The following is a 17,717-nucleotide window of genomic DNA, read 5'->3' as shown; positions in this document are numbered from 1 at the left end:
AAGTCTCATGTGATAGAAATATACCTCTTAAGAGTGTCTTAGATGTAAAACTGCTTTATGGAAAACTAACAGCTGAATGTACTGAAATCTATGAGAATGTTAGTACACAACTTGAAATTGTGATTTGCACTGGATTATGTGCAAGGCATAGCTACACACTGTTCTATGCATAATTAGTTATAAACAGTACCATAACATTTAAGAATATAACAGTATTAGAATATGTAGAAATGAAAAAAAAAAAACAACAATGTAATATTTAGGCTAAGGTTCAGAATTAGATGGTTTCATCATCATGGTATCCAATCCAATAGTCAAACACAGTAAACTCACCACAATATTGCCATCCACTAAGTTTGTAGGCACTTTTTAGCATATGATTCCTCAGAGATCTAATGATAACAGTGTGCTTCTAAGCAGTGGAACTTTATGTTGTGTGCTGAGTGGGCAGCCGTGCAGAAGGTGGCACAACAGTATACCTAGCAACACCTTCAGGACCTGGGCTTGTTCATGGTGATCTGCGTCATGGTTGCGGTATATCAGTTGAAGTCCACTCAACTGTTATATATCTTACTCTAAAATGATGCTTATGGATCCTTTGCCAGTAGTTACACTGCAAATGGTGGGCTGCCAAAGAGTCAGGGAAATCTTCCCATCAATGCTGCAGATTGCATCCCTGCCTTGTGGCGTCGCTTGCCTGAGGTCAGGCAATATGAGCCACTGTGTGGTCATCTTATCTGGAGGTGTTTTTGGATAGTTAATGTCTCCAGCATCACTGGCTGCAAAGTGCATCACATGGCTGATGGGTGAGTGCTCATGCTATTATATCATGCAGTAGATGTGATTCTGCACACATAAGCCAACAGACCCTCCTTCCGCCTGTCCACAAAACTGCATGTACCTTTCTTTATCATGCCTTTATCATGCTGATTCCATACATGGTTAGTACTCATGATTACAGGCAGGCAGTGGCCTTTACCCCCGTACTACCTAACTCATGTGTTCTATTAGTAACCATAACCCTGCATCTAATCCCATCCCTACACATTGGGTTAATAAAAGCTCTTTCCCTACCAGTACCATTAAGCAACACAAAAGGACACAGAACACACTCCACATCAAATGTGTACTACACTCAGTCTAGCCCTTATTCTAATCCTAACCCACAAACACTTGCATGTACACAATAACCACTATAACATGATTTTGCATATCTTCACAACTACCACTTTTTCAGCCACGCATTCATTTTGTTGCACTGTCCTACTTAAATGCAGTTTATAAACCTTGAATCCATTCATATTAGTGTCATATACATGAGCATTCACATATTTGTGCAGTTACTGTTTTTTACACTCACAAAAAAAATTTCAACCAAATGAGTAATCTACCTTTTGAATTATAACCATTCAGGGGTACTGATTTATCATTCTCATGCAGTAAAACCTGGTAATTTATTATTGTTACTGTTATCGATTCACAACGTTTTCCAGGCTGACAGAGTCTGGGCTAATAATAAGCTCACTGTGCACACCAAAGTGCAGGTTTACATAGCCCGTGTATTACTGTACGCCAGTCAAACATCGATTCTGCACTCAGAACAGGAGCAGTGGGTCAGTATATTCCATATGTGCTGCCTTAGGTGTAAACTTGGTATCTCATGGCAGGACAAGATCCCCAACAGCACAGTGCTTGAAAGGACGGGCACCACCACTGCCATGTTCACCCTCATGAAACAGGGATGCATGCACTGGCTGGGTCATGTCTCATGTATGAATGATGTCTGAATACCAAAAGACCTCCTTTTTGGAGAGCTGTAGTCTGGAAAGAGGCTGAAAGGGCAAGCCAAATTGTGTTACAAAAACATATGCAAGCATGTCTCCATCAGACAAGACTGACTGGAAACAAGAAGGGAAGGAAGCTCTCACTATGTACAAAGGATATAAAACGTTTACATATCCCTATTAAAATGCCAGGTCTTTGTGATATAAAAAAATGAGACCACAAATATTCATTTCAAAACTTTTCCCACCTTTAATGTGACCTATAACCTGTACAATTCAAATGAAAAACAAACAAATCTGTTACGGGAAAAATATAAAAAATAAAACTTACAATATGCAGGTTGCATAAGTGTGAACATCCTTAAACTAATACTTTGTTGTGTGTGCACACCCTTAAACTAATACTTTGTTGAAGCACCTTTTAATTTAATTACAGCATTCAGTCTTCTTGGGTACACACCTGTCATCAATTAAAGAGACTGATTAACCCCAAATAAAGTTCAGCTGTCCTAGTAGGATTTTCATGACATTTACTCAGTTGCCTGCTACAGCAAAAGCCATGGTTCACAGAGAGCTTACAAAGCATCAAAGGGATTTCATTGTTGAAAGCTATCAGTCAGCAGAGGGGTACAAAAAAATTTCCACAGCATTGGATATACAATGGAACACAGTGAAGACAGTCATCAAAAGTGGAGAAAATATGGGACAACAGTGAAATAGTAAAGAACGGGATGTCTCTCCAAAATTGATGAAAAGACAAGACGAAAGCTGGTCAGGGAGACTGCCAAGAGACCTACAGCAACACTGAAGGAGCTGCAGGAATTTCTGGCAAGTACTGGTTGTGTACTACATGTGACAACAATCTCCCATATTCTCCATATGTCTGGGCTATGGGGTAGGGTTGCAAGACAGAAGCCTTTTCTTACACAGAAAAACATCCAGGCCTGGCTAAAATTTGCAAAACAATACAGCAAGTCTCCCAAAAGCATGTGGGAAAATGTGTTATGGTCTGATGAGACCAAGGTTTCCCAAGGTGAACCCAAGAAGACTGAATGCTGTAATTAAATCAAAAGGCGCTTCAACAAAGTATTAGTTTAAGGGTGTGCACACACAACAAAGTATTAGTTTAAGAGTGTGCACACTTATGCAACCAGTGTATTGTAAGTTTTTTATTTTTTATATTTTTTCCCATAACAGATTTGTTTGTTTTTCAATTGAATTGAATTGTATAGGTCACACTAAAGGTGGGGAAAGTTTTGAAATGATTTATTGTGGTCTCATTTTTTTATATCGCAAAAACCTGGCATTTTAACAGGCGTTTGTAAACATTTTATATCCACTGCATACATTATATATATATATATATATATATATATATATATATATATATATATATATATATATATATATATAGATGGGAACACTACTAAATCTGGAACTTTTGAAATCTCATATTTCAAAAGCTCGAGACCATGTAGCCGAAACCCCACTGGTGTTGTGGTTCAGGTAAGTATATGTGTGTAAGTGTGTTTGTGAGGGGCTTTAGTGTGTGTAAGTGTGTGTTGTGACTGTGGTGTGTGTGTGTGTGTGTGTGTGTGTGTGTGTGTGGGGGGCTGTAATGTGTGGGTGTGAGTTTGCCTTGTGTGTATGTTTGTACGATCTTGGAGTTAGAATATTAAAGTAGGGGGGTGTGGGGGGCACAGCCCCCCACATGGGGGGAGCAGGGGAGCGAAGCCCCCCTGCTTATCTTTAGTGTAGGGTGGTTTGTTTGGTTATGGGGGAGGCTGTGTGTATGTTTGTGTGTGTGCTGTATGTATGCAGTACTTTCGCAATTTTGAATTTCGTGCTTTTAACATTTTGGTAATGTGGGGTTTCGGGCTTATATTCTCGGTATGTTAGGCTTCAGGATTGTGATATTTTGGGATTCAGTAGTGAATCCATATAGATATATAGGTTCATAGGTAAGTACTAGGCTATCTGCCCGAGGGCATCTATAAGCCTAGCCAGAATGTGTTGGCTTTCGCTGCCCCCTTAGATTAGTTCCCTGTGCCTTGGTCCAGCAGAGCCATTAGTTCCCTGTACATCTGTCCAGCAGAGCCGCTGCAGTGATCCCCGGGGTAAATTTTCTGCTTCCCATCCACTCATCAAGGTTTCTCTTGAAGAGTGTTAGTGAGGGACTCTGCCTAATATAGGTTGGAATCCTGTTCCAAAGCATGGGAGTCTCTGGGACAAGAATCTATCCCTCCAGCACATCCTATTTATTGTTGTAGTGAGGTTTAGATCCCTAGAGCGCGTGGCTCTTGGGGATTTGTTTTTTTAGGTGGAGCATGTCCATCAATTCTGGGTTGGACATGGACTTGAATGTCAGGCAGAGATTACCTCTGAGTAAGCGGTATGCAACAGAGTACAGCTGGAGTTTCTTCAGTCGGGCTGCATAGGGCATATGTTTGAGGCCAGTAATCCTCTTGGTGAGGTACTTCTGTGGTCTTTCCAGCTGTTGCAGGTGTCTTGTAAGGTACATCCTAAATGGGGCATTGTACTCTATAATGGGTCTGATGAGTGATGAGTAGAGGGGCACAATAACCTCTTTTGTTCTAGATGCGAACCCTTTTGTGGTTAGGTGGGCCACATAGAAGGATTTTTTAGCCACCTTGGCAATATGATTATCAAAGGAGAGATTACTATCTGCTTGGGTCCCCAGATCCCTTATTACATTTTCTGTATTTAGGGAGCTACCACATATATATATATATATATATATATATATATATATATAAAATTTATGTGTATATATTTATATACAGGGCCCCCCCATTTTACCAAATGTATAATTGTCTAATAAATGCAGGGGTGTGATGTGATAGCAGTACAGATGGTCGAATGGTGGATATGTCAGTGGTATGGAATATTGATAGAGGTAAGTGGGGTTGGGGGTGAGAGTGCACGTGTGTGTGTGTGTGTGTGTGTGTGTGTGTGTGTGTGTGTGTGTGTGTGTGTGTGTGTGTGTGTGTGTGTGTGTGATTGTGTGAGTGAGTTAGGGCAGGGTCAGGGATGAGTGAAGGATGGGTGTTGTGTGTATGCAAATGTGCGTATTTTAGGGCAAGGGTAAAGCTTGGGTTAGGGGATAGAGGTAGTGTCGTTTGTGTGTGTTTGTTAATGTTTGTGTGTCTGAGTCTCTCTTGTATAGTGGCAATGTTATGGGAAGGTTTTAATGATGTTAAGGTGTAGGGTTAGGGTTGGCAGAAGGGGCAGTATTAGGGTTAGGGTTAGCCCCCATTACTAAGGAGATGCAGACAGTCCCAGAATTGACTATATCTTTTGTCTGGAAATTCTGGGTTCCTTGCATAATGGTAACAATATATAACTTCTTTTTTATCCTCAATAGTCCACTCTGTCTTCTCTATGGCTCATTTTTTGGCCTGTCAGTTTTTGTGATTTTTGTGGACTACTTCTTCCTTCTATAACAGGGGGATATCCTCCCCCTCAGCTTGGCGTAGCCCCATTGTACGAATGTTTCTGTGTCATGAGGATTCTACACTGTCATTTTTCAGTTCTGGCACTAGTGCATCTACCAGGATTGGGCACTTTTTTATACTGGGACTTGTGCACACAGCTGTCTTTTTTATTTTTAAACCTACGTCTGTCCATGATATATACTATATAAAATACAGTCTATACCATCATTAGTGGACCGGAGTTCCAATGTGGCGACCCCTAACCAGGAAAAGCCGAAAGACACAACAACAACAACAACAACATCAGTTTTGTCTTTGTGAGATTTTTTAAAAACGGGGTCCACATCGTAATGGTAGTCATCACAACTTGAGGATAAATTAAATTCTAGCAATACTACTCTCCTTTGCTTGCTGATTATATCATCTCTCCATTTGGACTCCCAATTGGACAGGTGAAATTCTTGGTTTCAGTTCGTGTGCCCCTCAGGGCTCTGTCTTAGGCCCATACTTGCTTAGATTCTGTGTTTCAGATCTATCTTTTTCATCTTAGGTGTTCTACAGGCTGTATGCAGCTGACTTGATATTGGGTAAACTGATTACATGCGTTACAGATAGGGCATATCTGCAAAAGAACTGGACTAAACTGTTCGCAGGAGAATAATATGCTGATAAATGCATCAAAAACTAAGCATATGAGATTTGTGAGACATAAATTGAAAGGTGAATATTTAATAAAGCACACGGTGATTGAAACTGCAGATTCATTTAAGGGCCTGGTATATCAGTAGATCCAGCTTTGAGTTTTTCTGATAATATCAACTAATTTGTTAACAATAGTTACAGAACGGTAGGCTGTATAAAAAGATTTATAATGTCTAGGAAATCAGAAATGACAAGGTCATTGTTTGTTAGTTACATTAGACCCAGACTTCAGGAGGGAGTACCAATATGGAACCCTTATAAGAAAATAAGCATGAATAAACTGGAAAGAGTACAGCAGAAATATACCAAGATCATCCATGGATGTGAAACTTTAAGTTATTATGAAAGACTCTCATATAGATATTTAAGAGGAGACCTTATTCAGGTATACAAGGCATTTAGGGACAACTACCTTTGAGAATGTTGGGGTTATCAAAAAGTAGTAGAGAATCATTAGACAGTCTATGTAGAAGATTCTATATGAATGAGAAGTGTACTAATTGGTTCTCTGAGACAGCAGCTAATGCATGGAGCAGGCTACCAAATTATATTAAAGCAAGTAATAGTTCAGATATTTTTAAGAACAGCCTGAACACTTACTATGGGAACAACTGTTTTGGTATATTGGAAGGCTAGAAGGGCATTAATGCCCGTGCTTAAAATATTTTTATGAATGTATGCATGCATATATTACAACTGCTCAGTAACCATTATGTGTGATCAAGCAACACATGGAGTCATTCACTTTCTTCCAGACTACTTCAGTATAAATCCACTCATTATTGCCACTTTATTCACTATGTACACCTTAGATGTCTAGCTGAAATCAAAACTTCCTGGGTCCCCCTGTTACCCACTAATCTCCCCTGTACTTTCCCAATTCCATCTTCTGTTTTCCCTTCATTCTGGTCCCACACCATCCACACAGATTACTTTGCCCTCCTTTCTTTTTCATACTTTGTCTTATTTTACTGCTCCATGCTCTTACTACTCTGTAGCTGTCCAAGACTGTACTGTAATTTAAGTCTGGGGAAAGTAACTGAATTAAGATGGTCTGGGGGATACTAAGACCCAAAAAGTCAAAGATCAAAATGCTCTGATGTGCATCTTACTGTTTTTTGTTTTTTACAAACTTGGTTTAATGATGATAGTTTGAAAATAGCAACAACAATAATGGAAAAGAAAATATATTAAGTCTTATTTTTTCTTTCAGATAACATATAAGTTGTGTCTAAAGCTTAATGTGCAAAACTAAGAAACTAGCTTTGTAAGGGATAAATAAATCTTATCTGGAAACAGTGCCTGCCTTCTTACCCCTTCAAAAAATACATAGTTATCATCTCTGAACCATTATGGTGTTATATTGAGATGAAAAGTAAAAGAACAAATGGTCATAGGTGTATATTATACAGCTGAGGTTCTGGGAAAAGAAACCAAACCACTTGAATAAAATCCACAGAGAGAAAGGGACTTCACACAGAAGGAATAAACAGCCAAATACTCAACAGGAGAACTAAGTGCTGGCGGCACTACTCAATGCAAAACTCTGCCAATGATCAGTTTCTTTCAAACACATCCAGAGCCGGATCCAGCACTATGCAACCTAGGCAGTTGACTAGGGCCCAGTTGGTATGGGGGGCCCCACTGACTGGGGGGCTTTCACAGTAACATTTTAGTTAATTAATAAAAAAAAACACTTCTTAACACCACTGTGGTGGCATATTCTCCTTTAAGGAGGACCATGCATGTGTCACATGCATGCATGCACTCCAACATGGATGTAAACCCATTCCACACTTGCAAGTGGAATTTAACCAAGCATTTTCCTCACAAGAGAAAGTGGGTGTGTGTGTGTGTGTATGTGTGTGTGTGTGTGTGTGTGTGTGTGTGTGTGTGTGTGTGTGTGTGTGTGTGTTTGTGCAATTTAAACTAGCCATTCATTTCTGTATGAGAGAGAAGGTGTGTGTGTGTGTGTGTGTGTGTGTGTGTATGGAATTTAAACTAGCCATTTGTTGCTGTATGAGAGGGAAGGTGTGTGTGTGTGTGTGTGTGTGTGTGTGTGTGTGTGTGTGTGTGTGTGTGTGTGTGTGTGTGTGTGTTTGTGTGGTTGTTGCTGTGTGAGAGAGAAGGTGTGTGTGTGTATGTGTGTGTCTGCATAGAATTTAAACTAGCCATTTGTTTCTTGCTGTATGAAAGAGAGAGAGAGTAAATGTGTGTGTCTGTGTTTAACATACCTCTCAACTGTTCAGATTTAGCTTCACAGTTTTGTTCTGTTTCTCATAAAATGTGTGGTTTTCTGTCAAATCACTGAGGACTAAAGTCACCAAATAATGACATATATATTTGTTTCATACTTCATATCCTTCAGAAAATGCATGTTAACTCAAAGCCTGTTATACTAGTAACTTTCTAAGTTAAAATAACTATATTTAAAATGTCCCTATTTTTGAGCCATTTTATTTCCATTATTTTAGGCTTTGTCTAGATTTCTTGCACTAAGAAGTTGAGAAATATTGTAATGTAATAACCTAGTTTGGAGGGGAGGGAAGGTTAGTCAATTAACTTGATAAGGCTTGACCCTGTAATTTGTTTACAGGAGACAAGAGCTTGAATCCCCTACACCGACTACCATACTGCTGAAAGAAATGTGAGCTTCAGTGGAGACAACAGCCTGAATCCTCCACACCAACTACTAGACTGCTGATGGAATAATTATTGAGTTTCAGTACCTTTTCAGGGAATTACGAGTTTCAGTGCATTTTCAAGGGATCATGAGTTTCAATGCATTTTCATGGAATTGTGAGTTTCAGGGGAAGAGAAGTGTTCCGTTGCTCATGCTAAGTCTGTTTTTAATGTGCAACTTATTGTTTTGTTTAGCAAATGGCAGTCACTGTTTGTGCTATAGAATCTGAAAGCAGTGTTAGTAGCATAATTGTCTTTGGTGCAGAAGGCTGTGGATTCTACTCCCATATCATGTAGATGGAGTGCTGATATTGCAGTGCCTTTTCAATTGCTGATTTTGTGGTGCATTTTAAGGAGGATAGGGGTTCTACACTCCTGAGTATGTCCTCCTTTGTATGAGATGCCTAGCAACTATGAACCTGGTTGTTGGTTTGTCAGTCATTTCCTATTGAATATTACCAGCTCACCATTTTTTTAATGTAACATAGGCACTTAATCCTACAAAGGTAGTTTTGTCATTACTGGGTCATACATTTTGTTTCATTGGTTACTGGAAGAAAGTTCAAAACTACAAATGTAGATTGATTTCCAAGATGGCTGCACATTGAATAATAGCTTAATTTCACCTCTCTCAGTGTGAAAACAGAAACTCAGGAGACAGAGCCAGTGAACTCATTTTTGGGGGTAAATTACAGTAACTGGCTAGTAAGTGCACTGCCTGGATGCCAGCAAACAAGACATTAAGGGAACCAGACAGAAAATCAACCACAAAAGGTGAAGAAAAAACACTGACTGGGAAGAATTCTGCAGCTGTTCAGCAAAACACAGTGCAAGACATGACTTCCAGTAACCTAGAGGAAAAAAAATAAATCAAATGTATTCAGAGCTGATTAAAATAATTGAAACACTAATAAAGTCTATCAACTCAAATAACAGCAGGCTGGATAAAATGGAAGAAGCTTTAAACAGATATTCAGATGAGGTGATAAAACTACAAAAAAAATGGAGGTCAAAATGAAGAAAAGGCTGGCTGAATGAGACTGCCCAAGAAGAGATATTTAAAAAAAAATAGAGGATGGAGCACACAGGGAAAACCTGATGTTTTCTGCTGTACCAGAGAAGCTGAAAAAAAAACAGAGTGTATTAATATTATGAAAGCACAACTAAGCAACAGGACTGGTATTCCACAGCAGGAGTTGTTAATTAAAAGGATACATCATGCTTATGCTCCAAACTTGGTGATAAGAAAGCAACCTTAACATTTAATAGTACATAAGCAGCAGAAGGAGTTGATTCTGACAAAAATGTGGCAGACAAAGTACTAAAAGTGGGAGACTCTAGAGTGTTTGTGGAAGATGATTTTCACTGTACACCAGGCAGAAAGGGAATCAATTTATTCCACTAATCAGGGAATGTCAAGAAGCAGGCATGAGATTCAAACTGCTGTATCCAGCTATCTTCAGAATATTTTTTTCCTGGAGGGAAAAAATCATTTTGATGCAAAACATGCTAAAGAGGAAATACAAAAGTTTGTCCAACAAAAAAGTGAGCTGTGAAACAGAAGGAGATTCTGCTTCTTGTTCTTCTGGTAATAAAGAATGCAGAGAGACTGTGTCAGTGAAACCTTTGCCAGTGTTTCAACAGAAAATGCTTGAGAGGTAGAAAAAAGCACAAGAGTTGAACAGAAGAAATGAGAGTACATTGGAAAGGAAGCAAAGACTGGATTTGGGAGATGGAAATAAACAGGAATACAACCAGCAACTCAGAAATTGACAAACAAATGTGGGATTATAAAGCATTAATTATATTTGTGAAACATTACAGAACAAAAAAAAACTGGAAATATTGGACATTTTTGACTTTGTTAAACTTGTAGAGGACTCTAAAACATATGCCCTACTTCATGTCATTAATATTTGGAGAAATGCTTAAGAGAGGGGAAGAAGAAGGAAAGAGTTAACAGTAAGTAAAACAGATTTTGCTCTTAACAGTAATATTTGTATAGTGCATAACATCTGCATGCTATAAAGTAACATATTCTCAGTTATTTTCAAATGTAATGGGGATACTAAAGAAAACAGGTGCCCCTGTTTTCTCCTTTTCTCAGTTTTTTTTTCAGTTTTAAGAAATGCAAGCATTGCAATGTTAAATAAAAAGTCTATTCAAAAGAGTTTGATACAAGAAAAAAATATGTGCTTTGTCTCATTCTTGCATATGGAATGACTGGATTAAGGCTCTTGGCTTTATCTAGTAACAAGTTTTAAGAGAAATCAAATAAGTAAAAAAGAACATTGAATATACTAAAGCTCTCCTCTAGCAAATAAATAAATAAATATCTGTCGAGCCAACTCTGTATCTGGTTCTCATGTCTCTATGGAGACAATCTGATAAAGAGCAACAAAAACAGAAAATGTCTTTCCTTTGATGGCTTTCTTTCAATGGCTATGAGATAATGTTTTCTAAAAACATTCAAATGTTTTCTCATTCTGTGAGAGCAATAAAGATAAGACAAAACCAGACAGCAGTTGGTAGAAGTACCATGCATCTTAGCATGAATAACCTTCCTTTTAGTTTAACCCAAGTCTGATAGTATGACTGTCAGTTTGGGACAATTGTTCCTCATAGGAAGATAAAACTTCAATATTTGAATATGTACATAGTTTTGTTTGTTGATATTAAGTTAATAGGTTTTGGGGTGTATTTGTTTTGTTTTTTTGAGGGCTTTCAATAAAACAAAAAGTTTTGTAAGATGTGGCATAGGCTTAAATGGATATGACAAGAAACAACTGTATAAAAGGTCAACCTGCATGTAACACAAGAACTGGAACTAGATACTTAACAACAAAACTTACAAATAAAAGGTGGGAATAATAATGTTTTAATATAATGACCCTTTCAGTATTATCTTTAAATCTTAATGGTCTCATAGATATATACAAAAAAGAAAGAGTAATGAACTATATTAAAAATGTAGAGTACAAATAGTTATGCTACAGGAGACACATTTGGAAAGAACTGGACATGTAAATTTGATAAAGAAAGGTTTTCAGGGTGGCTATTTAGACAAAGGAAAAGAGGAGTATTTATATAAATTGCAAGAGGAGCTCCAATAGTGATAGAAATGAGCAAAAAAGATAATAAAGATAGATATGTAATACTAAGGGGCTACTGGCAAGGGAGGAGGATTACACTGGCATGTATTTATATTCCACCTGGAGCTTAAGATAATTCTGGGAGAAATAATTATTTTTCAGCAGGGAATGTTACTTATAGGTGGGGACTGGAATTTAATTTGCAACAGAGAAGATGTGTCTGTGGGGCCCAGAAGGGAACATATAACAAAGGAGGGTAGATATTTGAAGAAATTTATGAAAATATTTGGCATGGAAGATGTGAATTAAGTAGAAGGAGTTCAGAGTGGATTTACATATTATTCTCCAAGATATAAAAAGTGAGTTAGGTTAGACAGAACTTACATTCCACAGGAACATGTGCATTTAATTGAAAGTTTTGATATGTATCTAGTGTCTATTTCAGATCATGTGGTAATAACAACTAAAATAAAAATGCAGGGTATTGAAATAAAAATGAGAAGCTGGTGCTTTCCCACTTATCTGTTGAAAAGAGAGGTATATAAGGAATGGGTAGTGGAAATTATTCATGTGTTATTAGAGAAGATAGAAATTTCTTCTGAAAATATAGCCAGGGAGTGGGATAAAATTAAAGCAGAGTTTTAAAAATAGGGTGGAAATAAAAGAAAGAGAGATATGGTTAAGAAACAACAAGAATTATTTAGAGGGACTGACAAATGTTAAAGTATTGCAGAATAATGGAATCTCATAGAAAAAGAAGAGGAGCAATTGCAGAATGCTAAGCAGAAAATAAAAGCTTACCTCGATAACTTGTGTGAGTTTAGAAAGATTGCTGTTAAACAATTGTGTTTTGATAATGTCAGAGCACAAAACCTTTTAGCGCAATGACTTGGGCAACAGAAAGTAAAAAAGGTTGTCAGCAAGTTTAGGGAGCCTATAACAAGGAAGATAACAGAATAGAGGTACTAGAACTATTTTGGAAATGTTATAAAAGTCTCTATAAAGCAGAGAAATACAGAGATCAAGAAAAGGTACAAATAGAAATGTTTATGGAAAAATTAAATATGTTAAGGTTAGAGGTAGATGAGGCTCAATTACAAATATGATAGGAGGAGATGAGATAAAAACGGTGATGTATAACCAATCAACAGGAAAGTCCCCAGGAATAGATGATATTCCTTTGGATATTTGGAAGCTAGGATGGAAAAAATTGATAAAGATCCGAAAGGTTTTGTTAACAGTATTTTAAGAGGAAGAGAAGCACCATATTCCTGAAAGAAAGCAGTGGTGGCTGTAATACCTAAAGATGGTAAAGGCCCATCAGATCCAAGTATATACAGACCCATTTCAATCCTAAACCATGATTATAAAGTGTTTATGTCTATAATGGCTAAAAAAATGGCAAAGGTGATGCCAGACTTGATAGACATGGATCAATGTTGTTTTGTGGAGGGGAGACAACAATTTGACAACATTAAAAGAACATTGATGATGTAGAAGGAAGCTAAATGTAAGAAAATGCCACTGTTGTTGGTGGGTTTTGATGCAGAGAAAGCATTTGACAGAGTAAGCTGGGACTTTATGAGTAAGGTAATGGAAGCATTTGTGTTCCCTGATAAAATTATAAGGCTGATTAGGAGGATATATGAGGGATCAGAGGTGAAAATTAAAGTGGGTGGGTTCCTCTCTCTGATAATTTCTGTTTGGGCAGAGGAACCATGCAGGGGTATCCTCCTTCTCTTTGTTATTTGCACTGTATTTAGAATCACTGGCAAAGAAAATAAGAGGCTCAGAAATTCAGGGATATAATTGGTATGATAGTCAAGAAAAGCTGAACCTATTTTCAGATGATATTATTTTATACCTGATAAAATCAGAAAAGGACATTTCAGTGCTGTGGAACATTTTGGGGCAGTTTCAAATCTTTCCAGGATATAAAATGAATGAAGCTAAAATAAAGGCAATAGCTGTAAATTATGTACCCACACATAAATTGGTTTAGCAATATCCATATTAATGGGGACATAATAAAATGATGTACTTAGGAGAATGGATTAAAAAGGATTCTGGTGTGGCAGCTAAGGTTATGTGGGACGAGGCTAAACAAAAGATAATATAAAAACTGAGACAGTGGAAGCTCTGTTATATGGATATGGATAGCAAGATGCAAGCAGTTAAAATGTTTTTAGTCCCTTTAGTTTTATACACAGATTAGGCATATTTTTATCAACCAGAGGAAAAGTTGTGGATAGCAATTAATAAAGAGATGAAGGATTTTATCTGGGAGTGGAAGACAACAAGCATCAAGTGGGATAAGCTAATTCTTCCGATTGAACAAGGCTGTTTGGGATTACCCGGTCTGAAGGGGTATTTTCACAGCTACAATGTTAACATAGCAGAAGCAGAAAGCTATAATTCATAGTGGAAAGGGATGATGATAAAAAGGGAGGGGGCCCAAGAAACAATATGAGACTGGGATTTTGGATGCAGATCCTTAAGAAGAATAACAATAACCATGCAGATTATTATATTCATAAGCAGAAAGTATTCTAAGAACTAAGCCAACACATGCAGGAGCAGCCCAAGATCAACTGGTGCCCTAGGCAAAAGGGCTCCATGGTGCCCCCTACCACACCACCTGGTGCCCCAATCCTAGTATACCTACACCAGATAAATACTGGAAAAGCACCCCTGCTAGAATGGTGCCCTAGGTGGCCGCCTAGTTGGCCTATGCCTAAGGCCGGCTATGAACACATGAATGGAGAAAGGAAATTCCACCGATAGGGATGACTGCTGTTATGGATACAGACAATAGGCAAGAGGGGGCTGGAATTTATTGGAGAACACTGGTAAAAGGACCAAGGTATTGGCAGCAAATAATTAGAGAGGGAAAGGTAATAGAATGGGAAGAGGCCAAGTATTTATTTGGACTGTAGGATACAGAGTGCCTTCCCTATCAAAAATTGAGATCAGAGTATAGGTAAAGAGAAAAAAATCAGAGGATCCTAAGCAAAAGACTACTACTGGTAGAGTTTTTAGTAAAATCTAGAACAGAAGCTGATGTTAAAAAGGAATAATTAATACAGCAAACAAAATATTGCATGATAACTGTAAGAATCAGAAGACATTAGAAATGATCAGGAACAGAGATTGGATAAGCATTTCAGAAAGAAACAAATGGAGGGATATATGCATGTCTTTCAAATATGCAACAAAGTCTAGATGATTTAGGATCTTTGCTTGGAAGTGTTTACACAGGTATTTTTATACCCCAAGTAGACTCCAAAGAATTTTTTCTCAGGTAGACTGCAAATGTTGGAGGTGTGATGGGTAAGAAAGAGGTAACTGGAAACATATTTTCATGTGAGTGTAATGAGTTAGCAGACTTTAAAGATTCCCTGCAGACTGCTCTGTCAGAGATACTGGGTGAGCAAATTGATGTAACTAAGGAAATTATTTTTTTGAGCTATGATACAGAAACAGAATTGCCTACACATAGTAAGGCCTAGTTGGGTCTAATTATGGTTACTGCCAGAAAAGCAATTACTAGAAAATGGAAATCAAAGTCTAAACCAACTTTACTTGAAGAAGTAAACAATGTAACAGAGATAAAACAACTGGAATTCGGATCTTTAGAAAGGCATAGGAGCAAATTGTATAGGAAAAAATGGGAATTGTTAGAACAATACATGCAGAGGAGGAACAATGTTTAAAAGAAGGCAGGATTTGAATGAGCTATGTAATGTTTGAGTGACAATGATTGGATTGATTATAAGTGATGTATAATGTTTGCAACTACAATTATGTCAATATGGTTCATGAATTATAATGTTTGCATTTAAATTATGTCAACGTGGTTTGTTTTCATTTATATAAATAATAAAGATGTTTCTTGTTAAAAAAAGGTACAGATTTAAAACACATTCTAACAAGTGGTGCATGGCTCTTAAACTGTGTGCAAGGAGCTTATGGCTTGAAAACAGCCCAAAGGTAAACTTAATCCTCCACTGGCCAGATACATTTTCTTTGAATGTCAGTTTATTGCCATTTCAATGAATGTGAGTTTCAAGGGCAGAGAAGTTTACCGATTATGCTAGGTCTGTTTTCATTGTGAGACTGTATTGTTTGTTTAGCAAATGACTATCAGTGTTTGTGCTATTTTATTTCAATATTTGTAATCACTGTAGAAGTAAATAAGAAAACAGCATCTTCACTGACAGGTCTGAAGAGTGTTTATGGTAACTGGGGAGAAATAAAAACAAAAACAGAAGGAGTTCCAGAGAACAGCATGCCAGCAGGCCAAGGAACACACCAAACAGTGTGGAAAACACACTGTTTATTGGCATACATTTGGGACATATTTTTGTCAATGTTTTTACACAACACATGTTCCAGGCATGAAATACAAAAGATCTACTTAGTGTATGTTTAATGATTTAAGTATTTAATTCAATAGTGGATTGGTTGATTTTAAAGGATTGTAATTTTTAGTGGTTGGGTTTTTAACATGTGAGAGTTGATAAATGTATAAATGCAGAGCTGATGCTTTACTGTAATAGAAAGTGTAGAGAATTATGCACACTGCTTCTGCAAAACCAAAATAATAACTACTTATTTTGAAGAAATGATAATGTCAGTCACTTTTATTCATAGACAGCCCCAATACCCAACAATTATTGCCAACTTTACTGATTAAATATACCTCAGATAACAGAATATAATAAAATATAAAGAGCAACAACTGGGCAAAGTAATTTATACACACACAGATGCGACCATCAATTACAGCCACTTGTATAACTGTGACTACACAGTTCATATTTTTGATTGTGATCAAATGAATGAATGAATGACTACATAAATAACTGCAACACATGAATGTATTATCTTCTCAGTTCACTGCAGTCAGAATACAATACAAAAGACTGTAAACACCCTCACCACATTAATCTCAACTTCTTATCACCCAGGAAAAAAAACAAACATCATACAGTATTCATTTCAAATGACAACGCTTTTCCTGTAATGCAGTTCTCATTTAGCTCATCACAGCAGCAACATCAGTTCATAATTATTGAATATTGTACATTAATATTTATCTTCTGTAGAATTTAGCATGAGCTCCTCCTACCTGTCATTTAGTCTATAACTTGATTTCCTTTATATCGTAAAAACATATCTGTGGTAAAGCACAGTATGATCTGCAGTGATAACTTATTCTAGGTTGTTCTAATTTTCATGTATTATAACATTTAGAGACCACAAAGCTAAACACAAGTAACATGTCTTTGAATGTGCCTGAAATTTGTTGCTACTCATTAGTACATTGTTTTTGATACTTACAAGAAAAAATATATTTTATTTTGTTAACTATTCTATAGCAAGGCAGAAAACATTAATTTACATGCAACTCATAGACTAGAATTCACTTCATGAATTTTTAAGCGGTATCAAAATAAGCAAGTAGAAACATTTGCAATTATACATGCAAAATATGCAGTGTAATATGCTCTTATATGGAAGAATTACAGCCAATGTGAGGCCATCTAAAATAAACAAATATATATATATATATATATATATATATATATATATATATATATATATATGTATATGTATAGATCCCCTACACTACACCGACAAACCCGACAGCCAAAACACCGACTCCAAAACACCGAAACCACACAAAACTGACAGTCCACATTACCGAACACCATAACACCGACTCACAATACACACACAACACAAGCATACCAAAAACCTTACAAACCTACACTAAACCTTACATACACAACTATCTATGCACCAACCTTAACCCAAACCCTAACCCTAAGGTCCATCACTATCGCACACTTACCTTACCCGCACCCTAGCCCTAAAGTCCGTCACTATCGCACACTTACCTTACCCGCACCCTAACACTAAAGTTCATCACTAACGTACACTTACCTTACCCGCACCCTAATGTCCATCACTATCGCATACTTACAGTCGTGCTCATT

This window comes from Protopterus annectens, chromosome 3.part1 (genome assembly GCF_019279795.1).
Source record: "Protopterus annectens isolate FY-2018-M chromosome 3.part1, PAN1.0, whole genome shotgun sequence".
NCBI lineage: Eukaryota > Metazoa > Chordata > Ceratodontiformes > Protopteridae > Protopterus > Protopterus annectens.
The sequence above is the reverse complement of the archived record's forward strand: the minus strand, read 5'-3'. Positions refer to the sequence as shown.